This window comes from Podarcis erhardii, assembly GCF_964252035.2.
Source record: "Podarcis erhardii genome assembly, chromosome: 2".
Classification (NCBI taxonomy): Eukaryota; Metazoa; Chordata; class Lepidosauria; order Squamata; family Lacertidae; genus Podarcis; species Podarcis erhardii.
Window position 1 is genome coordinate 111,563,053 of NC_138498.1, and position 17,472 is coordinate 111,580,524.

The 17,472-nt window shown below is 40.7% G+C and overlaps 1 pseudogene across 1 annotated transcript; it reads left to right on the plus strand.

Moving 5' to 3' along the window:
• The first annotated feature begins 542 nt into the window (after positions 1–542).
• Positions 543–15,300, plus strand: LOC309335189 (vomeronasal type-2 receptor 26-like; annotated as a pseudogene). The gene is made up of 8 exons: positions 543–694; positions 2,744–3,035; positions 3,692–4,528; positions 8,884–9,111; positions 11,162–11,360; positions 12,593–12,723; positions 13,514–13,998; positions 15,160–15,300. The product of its transcript is annotated as a vomeronasal type-2 receptor 26-like (transcript).
• The last annotated feature ends 2,172 nt before the right edge of the window (positions 15,301–17,472 follow it).

Sequence of the window (17,472 nt, forward strand, 5' to 3'; positions counted from 1 at the left end):
TCAATTGTCCCAAGGGAAAGCATGGCATAAAGTTTTGCAAACAGGTTTTCTCCTTCCCAGCGCCTGTGAATGTGCCGCAGAGAGTATGCAAAGAGAAGGCCATATGTCCCCTGCAATTATCGAAATCACCGTCATTGATGTGTGTTCCTGTGACCAAGGTCCCATAAGTTATATTTACCCAGAGGTCACTTTGGGATGAATAATAATAATAACCCTGTATCATTGATCATTTATTCCCCAAATCTGGAAAGAGAGCAACATAAATATATAAATACACTCAAGTAATGAGGATGAGGGCTGAGATTTAGCCTGTCGGTCTGATGTTTGTATCTTCTTTTCCACGGAAGCCAGGCTTGGGCTCTTCCTCTGAGAAACTAGACACAGGATGAGGCTTGCAAGACTGTCATGGTTTTTTCCTGGCAAATTTCTCTGCCAGTGCATGGACTGGGTATATTGCGGAGTTAATTGAAGGAAGGTGTCTCTTCCTTGTGTGTAAAATGATCCTGCTGCTAATATTGCTCCATTTGCCCTTTGGGGTAGTGATGAACGAAAATGCAAACCACTCAAACCTACGGACACCTCCAAATAATTATTACAGTCCTGGAGATTACCTGATAACTGGGGTTATACCAGCGGGAACAGCTGTCTATCCATCATATGCTTTCATGTCTGACCCCACCCACGACTTCCAGCCGTAAGTGTCCCTTCATGTTAGCCTTTAACTGTCCTCAGACAATTCTGTTATTCTCTGTAGCAGTTTATATGTGGGGTGAGCATCAGTTTCTTAAGCTCCTTAGTTTTGAAATACGACTTGAAAGGTGACTATGAAAATGGAAGATTCGTTTGGCTGTATTAATGGAAGCTGCTCACCACAGTCTCCATTTCCCAAGGAACAAACATCTGTTCTTGGTCAAACACCTTCCCTGCTTGGGGTTACAAAACGGGAGATGCTGTTTCACACCGTGGTTTCTGTGAGTTGCTTGATATGCTCTTTTCTTTCAGGCATTTAAAAGTGTCATTTGTGAGAGGGGAGTAAATCTACCTCAGCTCTAGTGTAATATGTAAATATCTGTGTTCATGGGGAACTCGTTCTCTGAGTGCCAGTCCCTTTGAAGGCGAAATGACTTCATCCCCATGCAAGAAGGAGGCTTTAGCAGACGTGGGGGAACACCAAAAGTTTGCAGAAGTACAAATAAATGGCGGAGAACTCGGAAAGGGGACTGTAATTCTAAAACAGCCCAACAAGGACTAAATATGCTCAGTGGGTAAAGAATGCTGGCTGACTGCTGGGGAGGAGGAACAGAAAATGTGTGTGTTTGTGTGTGTGGAATGGAATGGAGTTGCCCATTAAGGGTCATGGCAGATGAACATGGGGCTTGTCCACACTTGTCCTGTGCCTCAAAAGGATGGGGTTGAGCAGTCTTGCCTTTGTCCCACTGCTTTCCCCTGGAAAACATGCTCTTTAGCAGGTGGTAGAACATTGACATGGGCCTCCCCCCCCCCAAGTGTTAAAATTAGTGTCTAACAAGGGTGGTGTTTTAACTTGGGTGGGTGCTGTTTTATTTGGAGGGTGGGGTTGTGTTGAATCATTTATAAATGTTGTATGTTAATTTGGATGGTTATATTTGTAGGTTGGAGTACAGTTCAGGGACTTTTGTATTGCTTATAAAGGTTGGAGTACAGTTCAGGGACTTTTGTATTGCTTATAAATGTGTATACATTACTATTGTTTATTGCTTTGATTATTCTGTATTTTGATTATTTCTATTATGTATTTTGTGCTTTGTATATTGTAATTTTGTGTTGTGAACTGCCTTGAGACCAACTGGAATAGGGTATACAAAAATAATAATAATAATAATAATAATAATAATAATAATAATAATAATAATAATATGCTTGACAAATACTGTGTGATAAGTAGCCTCATATAACTTATATGCTCAAGTCTAATTAGTGCATGAAGAGGTTAAGACCATAGAGTAAGCTCTCTTGCTATGTTAGCTCACCTTTTTTACCCGCTAGCCTACCTGATGATCTTAATGTGTGAAGAGGCTAAGCTGCTTTGCTCCAGCTTAGAATCTCTTGAGTTCCTCTACCAATAATTTAGCTTGTGGACCTAATATAGAATAAGAGAGCAAGAAGAACATATGTCTAAAGAAGATAAGAAAATGTTTATTGAATATATGGGGGGAATTGTCTACACTTGAAAAGGTTGGCAGTATTAAGATATATTCAACAGTGTAAAGAAGTTTTGATGGAAGTAATAATGGAATCCTGAATGGATTAGTTTTTGTAAAATATGCAGGGATTTATGCTATGCAAAATGAACCATGGAAAGAGAAGAAGGGAAGTCGTCGATATTTTAAGGCTGTTTAAATGAATACTCTAAATTGTAAAACAGAAAATGTAATATAAAAAATTATATATAAAAAGAAAATAACATAAACCTGACATTTGAGGACTCTGTAAGTAAACCATTTTTAACTTACCAAACATGTGATCTTTTTCAATGCTAGGAGAAGTGGGAAACTTTGGAAGGATCTTAGAAGGGCATATATTGCAGGACTAACAAACTAGAGTTCCATGCTTTACTTTCCTGCATGTTTTGTGATTCTAAATCTCTGCTGGAATTCTCTCAAAGAGAACTTGCCCCAAACTTAGATCTTGGCATCCAGGAATTCCTCTTTGATACCTATTTTTTCATTGCACCAACAGATATGACATTTGCTTTTCATTCCAGGATACTGGAGATGAGCCACCAATACATTCTGACCATCTTGTTTGCCGTTAATGAGATCAATGAAAATCCCAAGCTCTTACCTAACATCACCCTTGGCTACAGTATCTATGAAAATCGTTTCAGTGCCAGGACAGCCTCTGAAGCCACGGTAGACTTGCTCTCTACCAGGCATTGGATGGTCCCTAATTTCAGGTGTGGAAGGCATGGAAAGATCCTGGCTGTTATTCAAGGAGGGGACTTTGAAACCTTTTTTCAGATGGCAGCCATGCTAAATGCTTACAAGGTCCCGCAGGTATGGAGAACAAGGGGAGGCCTGGCTGAGCAAATCTCAGATCTAACTGCTTAACTCTTGTAACTGAAACAGGGGTCATGGGGGTTGAAGGGTATATAACCCTTTTCTCGGTTTGGGAGTTTTCCATTGATGTCTGCCTCATGGAAGTTGAGACAAACATGTGAACTCACACTGTTTGCCTTTTGCAGCTCTGTAGTACACTTAGGAAGATGACACCTATATAAAAGAAACTTTAAATTCTCAGGGAATTTAAATAAGAGGTCAGTGACTCAGAAATTTATTAAGAAAGTTACAAAGCAAAATGTGAGGGCAACATTGCAAAGCCTTAAACAGGAACCATGTTGCTAAAGGATTCCTTGTCATTTAGTCACTGTTGTTAAGCTGTCAAGACAAAAAAAATCCAAGCTGAGAGTTGCAAAACTGCACAAAAACTGTTTTATTTATCGGGGTTAGCACACCTTGTTGTTGTTGTTGTGATTATCAGAAGTAATAATATCAGGACTTTGGAATGTTGAAGTTAAAGTGGATAGGGAGCTTTTATAGTTTTGTGTATCCTTATTTTCTTCATGAGATCTGAGAAAGTGACATTCTATATTTGCATTTCGCAATGTCTGCAGATTATTTGCAACACTAAGCATTGATTCTTCTCCTTCTAGCTCACTTACGGTTTTGCTAACCATATTCTGAATGCTAAAACTCTGTTCCCCTCTTCCTACTGGATGAGTCCGAAGGAAACTCTGCAATACATGGGGATAGTGAAGTTGCTCCTGCATTTCAGCTGGACGTGGGTTGGTCTCCTTGCTCCAAAAAATAGTGATGGGGATCACTTCCTGCAAACCATGATGGCAACATTTGTTGAGAGTGATATTTGTGTTGCCTTCACAAATGGAATCCCACAATTGTCTTCTGATGAAATTAATGGTGCAAAACAACACTTGATACATTTTCAAGCCAACCTTACACAGAAGAAAGCCAATGTGATTATTTGTTATGGGGACTCCAACTCAATGTTTCTGTTGGCACACACACTAAATGAAATTGAAAGAAAAAGCAATGCTTCTGTAGGAAAAGTTTGGATCTCCACAGCTCTGTGGGGCTTCACCTTAAGCTCATCTTTTGCATATCAGAATATCAAATTCTTCCATGGCGCACTGTCCTTCATCATCCAAGCAAATAAGAGGTCTGAATCTCAGAACCTTTTCTTGACTCACAATGAAGATACATTGGATCATACTTGGTCAGAAACATTGGACTGCTCTCATCCCAACCACAAATGGTCGAGGAAAACCTGGAAAAGATGCACGAGGAGGGGAAAACTGGAAGGTCTTCCCTCAGATTGGCATGGGAAAGGCATGTCTGCTGAGAGCTACAATGTTTACAGCACTGTCTATGTCACAGCGCATGCCTTGCATGCTCTAATGACTTCTGCATCAAGCCACACGTTGAGTACCAAAAAAGGCAGACAGGAAGTTCTGAATGTAGAGCCATGGCAGGTGAGAGAGAGACACGGGGCGGGTAGAGGGAGAGAGGGAGAGAGGGAGAGGAGGGTTTCTTTTTTTTTTTTAAAAAATATATATTTATTACATTTAAAATTACAAAAAAGGAAAGAGAAAGAGAAGAGAAAACAATACAATACAATACAATATATAAACATTACACAACACAACATTAACACAACAAACCAAACCAAACCAAACAAAAACAATTTAAAACACACATCATACCATTTCAATATCTTATCTTTCATTCACTTGTTTCAACGACCTCCTCACACCTCCCTTTTTGTATTCCACTTCTATTAATTGTTTCAACAATTCCTTTCCATCTTCCTCTATTTTCTGTCATATAGTTGTCTTAACATATTTTAACCTTATTTTCCCTTTAATACTCTAATAATCTATTTATACTTAATTCCTTATAACATTTCTGCTAAAGCCATATAACTTCATTCCAACATTTTTCTAAGACTCATTAATTTTACAATATTTCTATAAATAGTCTTTGAACTTTTTCCAATCTTCTTCCACCATCTCTTCTCCCTGGTCTCGGATTCTGCCAGTCATTTCCGCCAATTCCATATAGTCCATCAACCTGGTAATCTTCTGTCCGATGCTCTTAACTCTTTTCCAAGTCCCTTCTGCAAGTCTTCATCATATTTATACATGCACTTTACTTTGTCTTCTACTGATCTTATTTTTATTTTCCTTCCTTTGAGGCTGAAGAGTAGATCTTGGGGAAACTCCCACCTAGAGATGATTTTATTCCTTCTCAACAGGGCAACCAAATCTCCGTAGTTAAACCTAAGATCCAAAAGATATTTCGGGACGTCTTTCAAAATTTCCACTATTGACTGTTGTTCTTCTAGGTTCTTCTGGTAGTTCCAACAGTCTCTTATTTTGTTCTTCTCTTTTTTCCCTCCTCTTCCAAGTCTGAAGGCCCTCACAATTTTAATCTCTTCTTGACCCAAGTCCAGGTCCCAAAAATCAGCAAATTCCTGCATGATGAAATCCATCAAACTCTCCTTCTCCAGTTCAGGTAGGGCTCTAATCCTCAAAATCTGATTTTCTTTAAATTCAGTTGTAGAAGGTATCAACTTATGGTCCTCAAATTGCATCTGTAAGGCTGGGACTCTCTCTCTCTCCAATTGTGTTACTTTAGGTTCAACGGCAACAACTTTCTCCCTAGCCTTCTCCGCAGTTTGCCATGTCAAAGTAGATTCCTGTATCAATTTCTGGATAGTTTCTGTATTGATGTTCACTTTTTGTCCCAAATTATCAATTTTGGTAGTTACCACATCCACCTTCTTGTTAAGCTGTTCCAGCGAGTTATTTATCTTACTTAATGTGACCACTAAGGCCTCTTCTGTCGACATTCTTAACTGATTCAAGGTCAGTCCCAGAATCTCACAGCTTTTTATCTTGCAGCTGGAAATTCCCCCGGCTCAGCTCTTGTAACAGTTTCAAAGGCTTCCTCTAGAGGGAAACAGTTTCTATTTGTATTCGTCTTTTTAAACACAGTTCAAACAATAAATTTAGTTTCAATTTTCAGTTACTTTTACTCCTTTTTAAACGCAGACGGAGACAGTGGAAACAATGTATTTCTCTTATTTAACTAACTGTCAGTGAACATTCTAGTCACGGTCAATGAGCATTCCAAAAGACGTCAGTCTTACTAGCAGCCCGTTTCCAGGTTCGGAGCGGTGGTATTTTAACTTCCTTCACTCTCTCCTGCAGGCATATACAATCTAAAACTTCCCCCCTCTTCTCCTGCTTCCAAGGGGGATTTAATATTTTTTACTGATGGAAATTTAATCCTTTACAGTAGGCTTTCCAAGACTTTAGCTTGCAGCCTCTTTGCTTCAGTCTATTTACAAAAGGGGAAGGCAGACTTCCTGTTTTGAACCTCCCCGTTTTGGTGTCAAATTAAGACGTTTAAAAATCCAATTCTTCACTCTACTCACGGGTAGTTGCTTTAAGATCAAATTGTCCACAGGAAAAAGTCAGCGCTCTCCGGCAACAGCTATGCGGCTTTGCTCCGTGGAAAAAGCAGTCAATTCGAAGCACCGCGCCGCTCACCCACGTTGCTCCGGATCCCCGAAACCAGGTTTCCCCGCGAGTAGGGGAGGCGCAAAAGGTGCCAGCCAAATCCCACGTTCACAGGCTTCACCCACCTGTGATTTTTAGTGGGTCTCCGCCTTCGCCGTGGCGGCCAGACCCGGATTTCCATGAAGCAAATTCCTCCCGATCAGAGGAATTCCGCCATTACCAGAGGCGCCAACCCGGAAGTCTGGGAGAGGAGGGTTTCTTGTTGTCACACACTGCTTTCGTTCACTTAGGGCTCATCCCCATTTACCTTTTCACCCTGAGCTTTCTTTGCAGAGGTCAAAGTCCCTTTTTTGCCCTGAATTGGAACAAGTGGCAACTTGGGTTTTCTGCCATTTGTAAAAGGCAGGAGGTTGCAAAGAAAGCACTGGAGGGCAAGGGGAACGCTCAGACCTGTGCCTATAAATGCGACACAGAATGACCCTTTGGCCTCCAGGACCACCAGAAGCCGCTTGCCGCAGCAAACTGTCCCAATAAGGAGAGACTGTAGCTCAGTAACAGAGCACCCCAACTTCGAAATCCTGGAATTTCCAGTTAAATATATTCAGGCAATCAGGTGGTGCATCAGTTTCCATTAAGTTTTTTTATAGAATATTTATTAACATTTCCGAAATAATACAAAAACAAGAAAAAAAAAACAAAAATACAAAAATACAAAATTAAAAAACAATTAAAAACACATAGAATTTCAATTACTTATTTTCTTTTAACTTATTTCCCAGACCTCCTCACACCTCCCCTTTTTGTATTCCAATTCAAATTATTAACTCAGCAAATCCTCACCATTAGTTATTACTTATTTCTCAACCTTCTTTTTTTTTTTCATGTTCTCTTAAGCATTACAGCCGGAAACCACTTAATTTCTGTCCAACATCATTCTAACATTCATTAATTTTGCAATATTTCTGTAGATAGTCCTTAAATTTCTTCCAGTCTTCTTCCACCAACTCTTTTCCCTGGTCTCGGATTCTGCCGGTCATTTCTGCCAGTCCCATATAGTCTATCACCTTCATCTGCCATTCTTCCAGAGTGGGTAAATCTTGTGTCTTCCAGTACTTTGCGATGAGTATTCTTGCTGCTGTTGTTGCATACATAAAAAAAGTTCTATCCTTCTTTGGCACCAATTGGCCGACCATGCCCAGGAGAAAGGCCTCTGGTTTCTTCAGAAAGGTATATTTAAATACCTTTTTCATTTCATTTCCCAGAAAGCCTTAATCCTTGGGCACGTCCACCAAAGGTGAAAGAATGTTCCTTCAGTTTCTTTACATTTCCAACATTTGTTATTGGGCAAATGATAAATTTTTGCAAGCTTGACTGGGGTCATGTACCACCTATATATCATTTTCATAATATTCTCTCTTAAGGCATTACATGCCATAAATTTCCTACCTGTGATCCACAACTGCTCCCAGTCAGCAAACATAATGTTATGTCCAACATCTTGTGCCCATTTAATCATAGCAGATTTCACCGTTTCATCCTGAGTATTCCATTTCAACAGCAAGTTATACATTCTTGACAAGTTCTTTGTTTTAGGATCTAACAATTCTGTTTCCAATTTTTTATTTTTCCACCTGGAAGCCAATTTTCCTGTCCAATTTATAAGCCTCCATTATCTGATAATGAAGCCAGTCTCGCACTTTATCTTTTAACTTCTCAAAACTCTGCAATTTCAATTTGTCTCCTTCTTTTTCCAATATTTCCCAATATTTCGGCCATTTGGCCTCCATATTGAGTCTTTTCAGAGCCTTAGCTTCCATTGGTGACAGCCACCTGGGGGTTTTATTTTCCAGTAAGTCTTCGTATCTTATCCAGACACTAAACAATGCTTTCCTGACAATATGGTTTTTAAATGCTTTATGTGCTTTAACCTTGTCGTACCAAAAATATGCATGCCACCCAAAAACATTGTTAAAACCTTCTAAATCCAAAATGTCTGTGTTCTCAAGGAGCAGCCAATCTTTCTACCAGCAAAATGCTGCTGATTCATAGTAGAGTTTAAAGTCTGGCAGGGCAAATCCCCCCCTTTCCTTTGCATCAGTTAATATCTTAAATTTTATTCTGGGCTTCTTGCCCTGCCAGACAAATCTAGAAATATCTTTCTGCCACTTCTTGAAACAATCCATCTTGTCCACAATTTAAGGAATGGAAGTGGGGTGGGGAATTAAGAGTAGGATGGAAGAAGGAAGGAATGTGATTCATTGACCCATAGTGCACATGTTGGCATTTTATCTCTCTCTTTCTAGCTTCACCCTTTTCTGAGAAGGCTCCACTTCAACAGTGCTACCATAGATGAGAGGTATTTTGATGAGGATAGGGAGCTGGTGGCTGACTATGATATTGCGAATTTGGTTGCATTTCCTAACCAATCTGCCATAAGAGTGAAAGTTGGGAAGCTGGAGAGGCAAGCATCTTCCGGTCTAGAGCTAACTATACATGAGGAAGTCATTGTGTGGCCCAACTGGTTCAATCGGGTGAGGAATCTATTCATGGAATCATAGAAACCTAGAGTTGGAAGGGACCTGAGGGTTGTCTTGTCCAACCCCCTGCAATGCAGGAATCTCAGCTAAAGCATCCATGACAGATGGCCATCCAACCTATTCATAATTTACAAGCTGTCGTAATGTAATAGTGAGCTTTGAGCCTGGAAGACTCCTGTTCAAATTAGCAAATAACAATACAGCTGGTCTCAGCCTCAATCTCTCCTTGGTTGTTCAGAGTCAGGTTGGTAGCTGTGTTGGTCTGACGCAGTCGAAATATATAAAAAAAGAGATCAGCTATGTTTGTTTTGGGTATGCACACGAAAGGTTATACCCAGAACAAACTTAGTTGGTCTCTAAGGTGCTACTGGACAATTTTATATATATATATATATATATATATATATATATATATATATATATATGCTTTCGTAGATTTTCACGGGTACAGGAATGCAGGTTTTGGTGTCCTCGGGTGTCTTCCCGTGTAAAAGTTGGGGTGTCTAGGCGACGTTTCGACGAGGTCTCACTCGTCATCTTCAGGCTGGTGCTTTCGGCTTCTTGTTACTGGAACAGAGCAGGATCTCAGTGTTTGAGTTCCTATAAATACTGTAGAGGGGGTGTGGTGTATAGCCTCCAATGTTCTGGGCAGAGAGGAAGTTCCCAGGCTAGTGTGCCTTTTCTTCTTTTGTTCCTTAATTACTTGAGAGATATCTTGAGTGATTTCTTGAGTGATATCCTGAGTACCACTTAGGTGGGTCATTAGGTGTGGATTAGTTGTTAAAGTCTTTGTGTCTTGACCTCTTGAACTTTGTGAAGAGTTTTCCTGAGAAGATGGCTGTACTGTACTTAGTTGTGCTCTGGCTTGGCTTCGTGTATAGGGGCGAGCTGTGGTTTTGTGGCTTGTGTCAGCCAGATCTGTGTAGGGATTGCAGGGGGGTGCAGCATCCGGAGGTGCCACCATGGATTGGCTACTGGATGGTGTCTGTAATTCATCTGTGGAGAGGGTCTGGGTTTGGGTCTGGTGTGGTTGATTGGTGTTGGCGTTCTGTGTGCCTCTGGATCTGGTGTCAGTTTTTGTGGGGAGGGCTAATTTCCAGATGTCTGGCAAGCGGGATGTGTCGTCACGCTTGTTCATGTTGTGAGGGTGTTTCTCTATCTCGATGGCTTCCATGATTATTCTCTTGTGGTGATGTTCCGTGTTAAAGAGCAATTTGGAATCTGCAAAATTAATTTCGTGTCCTGTTTCTTTCATGTGTTGGAAGAGAGAGGAAGTTTTTTCTTCTTTTTTGACGGCATTCTTGTGTTCTGCGATACGTGCATTTATTCGTCTGTTTGACACCATCCAGTAGCCAATCCATGGTGGCACCTCCGGATGCTGCACCCCCCTGCAATCCCTACACAGATCTGGCTGACACAAGCCACAAAACCACAGCTCGCCCCTATACACGAAGCCAAGCCAGAGCACAACTAAGTACAGTACAGCCATCTTCTCAGGAAAACTCTTCACAAAGTTCAAGAGGTCAAGACACAAAGACTTTAACAACTAATCCACACCTAATGACCCACCTAAGTGGTACTCAGGATATCACTCAAGAAATCACTCAAGATATCTCTCAAGTAATTAAGGAACAAAAGAAGAAAAGGCACACTAGCCTGGGAACTTCCTCTCTGCCCAGAACATTGGAGGCTATACACCACACCCCCTCTACAGTATTTATAGGAACTCAAACACTGAGATCCTGCTCTGTTCCAGTAACAAGAAGCCGAAAGCACCAGCCTGAAGATGACGAGTGAGACCTCGTCGAAACGTCGCCTAGACACCCCAACTTTTACACGGGAAGACACCCGAGGACACCAAAACCTGCATATATATATATATATATATATTGGTTGTTTAGAGATCAGGGATGGGAACATGATCCAGTTGTTCTGCAAGGAATGGACACATGAAAACAGAATGGTATAGTACCTATGGAAATCCCTCAGACAGGTTTTTCCTTTCTTGATTCCCTTCAGACACGGCCCCATTCTACTTGTACAGAAAGCTGCCAATCTGGATACAGCAAGATCGTGCCAGAGGGACAACCAATTTGCTGCTATGATTGTGCCCCATGCAGACAAGGAACCATTTCTACTCATACTGGTAAATGGGTTTGAAGGAACAGAAGACCCTGGAGGGTGGTGTGTTAAGGAGCAGGTTCAGTATGAAAATTGTCATGATTGGTCTGAACTGAAATATTGTTAGTAAAGTAAGTTCATCTTTGCTAAATTCTGATCCAGAATTTCAAGAGGCACATTTCAATATTAATTTGGAGTTCTGGTGAATCAATTCTAGGCAAGCAATCTTCCAAGTGCATTACTTGAGAGTGTTGCTCTAAGCGGGCTCAGATTACAGCTTGTTCATCTAAAATGACTAAAAATCCTTAGCAACAGGAACGCAGAAACAAAGAAAATTATCAAACCATTAAATATAGCATGCAACAGCAGTACCTCAATATCTGCCTAATAAGCCACAGAACGCTGCCTCCATATTTTGCTTACCAACTTTATAGATGTACAATTTACTTTTCTAAAATTGAAAGCTAAGACTTTGAGCCTTCTGTGGGATGCGGGAGTGTACATGAGTATGAACTAAAAACCATTCAAAATTCTACCTGAAATGTATTTAATTTACCTTTATTCGCCAGCAATTATGGGAGCAACCTTCTACTGTTTCCTAAACATTTTTTAATTATTTCAGTCAAGTTCATAGTGCTAGGCACCTCAACATTAACACCATTATCTAATGAGTAACTATTTCTCCAGGACTTTAACTATGCTAGTGATTCCCTAGATCTCAAAGATCTCAAAAGTCATAATCTAAACACACACACCTTCCTCAACCATTCCCCACAAGGCTTGGTTTCCAGACCCTGATCATATTGTGCACCCTCCTCTGCACACATTCCAGCTTGTCAATATCCTTCTTAAATTGTGACCCCAGAACTGGACACAGTATTCCAGGTTTGGTCTGACAAGGCAGAATGGAGTAGTACTATTACTTCCCTTCATCTGGACCAGGGGTCAGCAAACTTTTTCAGCAGGGGGCCACTCCACTGTCCCTCAGACCTTGTTGGGGGCCAGATTTTTTTTTGGGGGGGGAATGAACAAATTCTTATGCCCCACAAATAATCCAGTGATGCATTTTAAATAAAAGCAAACATTCTACTCATGCAAAAACACTAGGCAGGCCCCACAAATAACCCAGAAATGCATTATTATTATTATTATTATTATTATTATTATTATTATTCTGAAATCGTCGGGGGATTATTTCTTTCAGATGCAGATCATTGCCACCAGTGCCCAGAAGATAAATACCCAAACAATGAGAGGGATCAATGTTTTCCCAAAACTATAGTCTTCCTCTCCTATGAAGAACCTGTGGGCATTATCCTGGCTTTCTTTGCCCTGTTCTTGTGTTTCATCACAGCTTCTGTTCTTGGAATCTTTATTAAATACAAAGGAACTCCAATAGTTAAAGCAAACCATCAAAACCTCACTTACATCCTCCTTGTTTCCCTTCTGTTTAGTTTATTATCTTCCTTACTATTCCTTGGCCAGCCTCAAAAGCTCAACTGCATTCTCCGTGTAATAGCTTTCAGCATAAGCATCTCAGTCACCCTCTCTTCTGTTCTGGCAAAAATGACCACTGTGCTGTTGGCATTCATGGCCACAAAGCCAGGGAACAGCGTCAGCAAATGGGTGGGAAGGAGTTTGCCAAATGCGATCGTCCTTTTCTGTTCCGTCATTCAGTTGGTCATCTGCCTGGTCTTCATTGGAATTTCTCCCCCCTCCCCAGAATTTGGCAAGGATCCCGCAGCTGGACAGATAGTATTGCAATGCAATGAAGGTTCTGCCACTATAGTTTATTCTATCTTTCTCTACATAGCCCTTCTGGGTACTGCTTCTTTTGGTGTTGCTTTCTTAACCATGAAACTACCATGGGGTTTCCAAGAAACCAAGTATATCACTTTGAACATGCTAATGCTTGGCTGGGTTTGGGTCTTCACTTTGCCAGTCTTTGCAGGCACCGATGGAAAAAACATGGCAGTTTTGCAAGTCTATTTCATCTTGGCTTCCAGTGGTGGGTTATTGGGTTACATCTTCCTTCCCAAATGCTACATCATTGTACTGAGACCTGATCTGAATACAAAGGAGCACCTAATGATGAAAAGGAAGGGGGGAAAGGGGGTTGTGTCAGATGTATAGTTCAGCCACATTTCAGCAGTCATTTTATATATACATATTCTTAAAAAGTATCAGAGCGGTTTACAACAGTCATATGTAAATACTTACAAGGCTCCTTTCTCTCCTGCTTTTCTTTTTGTCCTCCTTTGTTTTCATTGGCCAGCCTCAAAAGGTCACCTGCCTTCTCCGTCAAACTGCCTTCAGACCATCTTCTCGGTCGCCGTCTCTTCTGTGCTGGCAAAAACTATAACTGTGGTTTTGGCATTCATGGCCACAAAACCAGGGAACAGCATTAGCAAGTGGGTGGGAAAGAGTTTGGCGAATGCTATTGTCCTTTTTGGTTCTGCCTTTCAGTTTGGCATCTGTATTGCCTGGATCGGAAGGTATCCCCCCTTCCCAGAACTGGACATGGATTCCCAGGTCACACAGACAATTCAAGAGTGCAATGAAGGGTCCATCATTATGTTCTATTCTGCCCTTGGCTACATGGGCCTTCTGGCTGCCATCTCTTTTACTGTGGCTTTCCTCGCCAGGAAGCTCCCTGGCAGTTTGAACGAAGCCAAGTTTATCACCTTCAGCACGCTGGTGTTTTGCAGTGTTTGGGTCTCCTTTGTGCCAACTTACTTGAGCACCAAGGGGAAATACATGGTGGCTCCACCCCCATCGCTCAGTGCGGACACTGAGGTCCGGCTCCGAGGACCTTCTGGCAGCTCCTTCACTGTGATAAGTGAGATTACAGGAAAGCAGGCAGAGGGCCTTCTCTGTAGTGGTGCCCGCCCTGTGGAATGCCCTCTCGTCAAATGTCAAGGAAATAGACAACTATCTGACTTTTAGAAGACATCTGAAGGCAGTCCTGTTTAGGGAAGTTTTTAATGTTTGATGTTTTATCATTTTTTAAATTTTAATTCTGTTGCCCAGAGTAGCTGGGGAAACCCAACCAGATGGGCGAGGTATAAATAATAAATTTGATTGATTGATTGATTGATTGATTGATTGATTGATTGAAATCATTTGGGTTTATTTCTTTCAGATGCAGATCATTGCCACCACTGCCCGGAAGATAAATACTCAAACAATGAGAGGGATCAATGTTTTCCCAAGACCATAGTCTTCCTCTCCTATGAAGAACCCCTAGGGATTACTTTGGTTTTCTTTGCCCTGTTCTTGTGCTTTGCCACAGGTTGTATTCTGAAAATCTTCATTAAATACAGGGACACTCCATTTGTTAAAGCCAACAATCGAAACCTCACTTACATCCTCCTTGTTTCTCTCCTGCTTTCCTTTTTGTCCTCCTTTGTATTCCTTGGCCAGCCTAAAAAGCTCAACTGCATTCTCCGTCAAATAGTTTTCGGCACATGCATCTCAGTCACCCTCTCTTCTGTTCTGGCAAAAATGACCACTGTGCTGTTGGCATTCATGGCCACAAAGCCAGGGAACACCGTCAGCAAATGGGTGGAAAAGAATTTGCCAAATGCGATCTTCCTTTTCTGTTCCGTCGTTCCGTTTGTCATCCTCCTGGTCTTCACTGGAATATCTCCTCCCTTCCCAGAATTTGGCAAGGGATCCACAGCTGGACAGATAGTATTGCAATGCAATGAAGGTTCTGCCGCTGTATTTCATTATACCTTTACCTACGTAGGCCTTCTGGCTACTGCTTCTTTTGGTGTTGCTTTCTTAACCATGAAACTACCTTGGGGTTTCCAAGAAACCAAGTTTATCACTTTGGGCACGGTAACGTTTGGCAGCATTTGGGTCTGTACTTTTCTAGTGTATGTGGGCAGCAAAGGAAACAACATGACATTTTTGCAGGTCCTTTCCATCTTGGCTTCCAGTGGTGGTTTATTGGGTTTCATGTTCCTTCCCAAATGCTACATCATTGTACTGAGGCCTGATCTGAATACAAAGGAGCACCTAATGTTGAAAAGGAAGAAAAAAAGGAGGCTTGTGTAGGATGTATAGTTCAGCGGTCCCTCGGGTTACATACACTTAAGGTTACAGACTCCGCTAACCCAGAAATAGTGCTTCAGGTTAAGAACTTTGCTTCAGGATGAGAACAGAAATCATGCAGCGGCGGCGCGGCGGCAGCAGGAGACCCCATTAGCTAAAGTGGTGCTTCAGGTTAAGAACAGTTTCAGGTTAAGAACGGACCTCCGGAATGAATTAAGTACTTAACTTGAGGTACCACTGTATTAATTTTATAATAACAAGAAAAAACAAACAAACAAAAACATCACAAACAAAAATTCAAATCATAAATCTTAACTCAATTGACTTCCCTCCCTTTCTTGGTTCCATTGTTTTATGCTTTGAGCATGCTAATGTCTATAAAGTCTTATAATCTTAACAATCCAATTTTAAAACCTTATTCATCTTAATACGAGTGACCTTTAAAAGTTCTACTAAGGTAAAAGTCTATACACAACCCTCAAAAATTATGCATTAAACATTTTCCTTTTTTAAGAAAAAAATAACACTGCATTTTCTTTCTTGGGTTTCAAATTATCTAATATGTTCACTAGTTTGTTTCGCCAATTTTCTTTATCTTCTTTGGCAGTGGCTTCTTCCTTCTGTAGGGATGGGCTGATCTTGGCCTGGCGTCCAGACTCAGGTACAGGGACAAAGTCTTTCGCTCCATAAGTCCATTAGGTCCTGTTCCTCCCATTATCATAGCTTCCGGTTTTGTTTTTTTAAGAAACAAAAATCACTTTCAACATTGTCTTCAAGTCTTTGTATGTCATTTCCCATGCCTTTTTGATAACTTTACATTGCCACCACATAGTAGCCTTTATACAATTTGCCCTCCTTTCCTGTTTCATCTTCATCACAGTCAAAGCCTCCCAAATTAATTCACACAGGGTGCCATTTTTATCTGGGACCACCCTTCCTTTCCCTTGCATTTTCCTCAAACCTCGCTCCTCTACTATTCTCACCTTAGTGGTTTGTATGTTCCCCTCTTTAAATCGTCCCACAGCCTCTGAATGTAAATTGGTGTTTTTCCAAATTTGAGAAACTGTGTTAACAACATTTTCCTTTACCCGAAAAAGTTCTCTTTTAAATTCTAAAAACAAATCATATACAGTGGTACCTTGGGTTACATATGCTTCAGGTTACATACACTTCCAGAAATAGTGCTTCAGTGTAAGAACTTTGCTTCAGGATGAGAACAGAAATCGTGCTCCGGCAGTGCGGCAGCAGCAGGAGGCCCCATTAGCTAAAGTGGTGCTTCAGGTTAAGAACAGTTTCAGGTTAAGAATGGACCTCCAGAACGAATTAAGTACTTAACCCGAGGTACCACTGTAGTCCAGATCTTATGATGTCTTGTGTTACTGCCTTGCTCGTTTATTCTAACATTGACATTTTTCCTTCTGCCATTTCTAATCTGGTATGAGAGGGCCCAGTTCTCTCCCTGTTTCCCAGCTTCCTCTACAAAGTTAAGTTTCTTTTTTAAAAAATTTTTTATTCAAAGTTATAACAAAACATATTTTCCAAAAACATATCCTTATTCCCTCCCCATTTTTCCTCCCCCCACAAAACCCATCCCCCCACCCCACCCCCCCGACTTCCCTCAGTTCCAGTATTTGGTTTCTCCAATAATGCTATTTTCTGCATGTTACAGAGTTGTATAGATCCTTCAACTGTTTAGCTAATTATTATCAGTAAAAATAAAATAAAAATTGTGGATATTTATTCAAAACCTGCCAAGGAGTCCAGTTCGCTTTGTTGCGTCTTCAAATACTTTGTAAAGGGTTCCCATTCATCCTTAAAGTCACAGTTATCCTTGTCCCGTAGCTTATGAGTCAATTTTGCCAGTTCTGCATAATCCATCAATTTTTCTTGCCATAATTCTTTAGTTGGGATTTCTTCAGTCTTCCATCCTTGTGCTATCAGAACTCTCACAGCCGTTGTCGCATACATGAAGATGTTTTTCAACTTTTTTGGCAGGTCTTTCCCTACGATCCCCAACAAAAATGCCTCGGGTCTTTTAGCAAATGTTATTTTTTTTTAATAGATATTTATTAAAGTTTTTAGCAAAATACAACAAAGAAGAAAAAACACAAAACAGAAAAATACACAAAACACAAAAAGTAAATAAAAATAAAAAGAAAAAGAAAAAATCCATTA